Genomic DNA, 1,831 nt, shown 5'->3' with positions numbered 1-1,831 from the left:
CCAGGTCCCTGCCCAGAGCACACCCTGTGTTTGCCCTGACCAAGGAAAGTGGGGCTGTGCCTCAGCAACGGCTGGAACCCCAAGCCCTTGTTGAAGAGCCTTTTTGAGATGCCCAATGCCCAGGGGGTTGGATGGGGGGTGGGGAGCCACGTTACAAGCTGCTGCCTCCCTGCTTCGGGCCAGAACAAGCCCCAGGAAGAAAGTATTCCAAACAACAGGGTGGATCTGCCCTAACTCACCCAGTCTGCAAGTCGGTGCTGAGAACAGCCTTTTATGGGGCTTAGGCTGAGCCCAGGGCACGTCTGAACACAGCGAGGAAGGGGGAGGGGCAGTAACTGCACGGCAACGGGTGGATGGCATTTCTTCTGAGGACGACAGAGAGCTCTCAGAGGGTTTCCATCCTCTCTGTTTATCAGTCTCTGAAATCCAGGTTATGGCCTCCCCCTCCACATTCCCCATCCCCAAGCCCCGAGAAGATGTAGTGGTACCATTTCCAGGCAGGTTTGGGAAAGCATGCGGGGCCCCCGGAAAGTGGCCGTCCTAGATGAGTCTGTAAGAGTGAGAGCAAGAAGGCTCACCCTCACGTGCCCTCCTCCCCCAGCCCCGACGAGGGCGCCTGGCTCCAGCCGGCCGTTCTTCCTCCCATTTCGCACCCGCACATGGGCCTGCCAAGCGCTGCTCGTGCTTTCGGGACAGTGTGTTCTGGGAGGAACGCCCCTGCCCCTGCCTCCCACCGCCTTGGTAGGCAAGTGCACAGTGGATGGATTCTTCTAAAGCAATTTCGGAACACCTGCCTTCTGCAGCCAGGACCAAGCTCAGTTATGGCACACGCAGGGGGACACAGACCAAAGGGGAGGATGACCAGCGTCCATCTAGGTAAACGCAGAGAAGTTTCCACACGGACTGGTATGGAATGGCTGCTTCCAGGGCAAGAAGCGGCAAGGGTCCCAGTCCTGCAGGCCATCCCCACCACTCAGCATCTTCGGTGCTGCAGACGCAGGAGGGTCTTGGTGAGCTGGATCTCTGCAGCTCCTGAGAGGAAGTGATCCTGGGGAAGATGTGAGTACTCAGATCTCCCACACCTCCCAAGTCTGTGATTCAAAGATCCTGAAGGCTTTCGGCCAGGCAACAACCCTGCGTGTGGAGGCCGGGGCTGACACGTGGCCCACCCTCTGAGAAAAAGACCTCAGACAGTCCACGTGTTTCTCTTGTCCTTCATTCCACCGGAGTCTGTCTCATACCCAACCAGATTTCAGTGGAGTGAAGTTCAGGAGGCGTGGAACTGACACCAGAGCAGCTGCAAGAGTAGTTCTGACTTGGAAAAGGAAAGGCCCGGTGAGAGGTGTGAGAGATGCAGACATCTGCTGTGCGTATCCTTCCGCAGATGGGATGGGCGATGGGCAGATTGGCAAAAGCACCACAGATGGGATCTGCTTATTCTTTCTAAAATGGATGCTATGGACGTGTGTGTTTTCTGTAACCCATAAAAATTAAAAGTTTTCTGTCTCTGTGATTCATGCTGTTGGATGCGGACTCCCTGGCCTTCTAAGTCACCTCCCCTTTGAGCTAAAACGGAGACATGGGCTTGAACAACTGACACAGAGTGCCTGCTCTCCTTGGGTTCTCCAGGCAGGTAGCTGGAACACTGTTTGAAATCAGCAAGGAACCCTACTGCCCTCAGCCTCCCAGCAGGACCTGCAGAATGGGGTAAAAAACTCTATTAAGATGTTTAAAACCCACTTATATTGTAATAAAATAAATGTAAGTAAGATTTAAGTGAGGGCAGATTGCAGATATTTGAGACGCTATACAAGATACATCTCATATAGTA

At 54.3% G+C, this 1,831-nt stretch overlaps 1 long non-coding RNA gene across 1 annotated transcript; it reads left to right on the top strand.

Annotated features, from left to right (window-relative positions):
• Window positions 1-312: 312 nt before the first annotated feature.
• LOC307068520 lies at window positions 313-1,513 on the top strand. The gene is made up of 2 exons (XR_013811457.1): window positions 313-1,059; window positions 1,250-1,513. It is a non-coding gene; the product is annotated as an uncharacterized lncRNA (long non-coding RNA).
• The last annotated feature ends 318 nt before the right edge of the window (window positions 1,514-1,831 follow it).

The sequence above is a fragment of the Hyperoodon ampullatus genome (genome assembly GCF_949752795.1).
Source record: "Hyperoodon ampullatus genome assembly, chromosome: 2".
In the NCBI taxonomy this organism is placed as follows: Eukaryota; Metazoa; Chordata; class Mammalia; order Artiodactyla; family Ziphiidae; genus Hyperoodon; species Hyperoodon ampullatus.
Note: the sequence above shows the minus strand (reverse complement) of the source record. Positions and strands in the feature narration are given on the sequence as shown.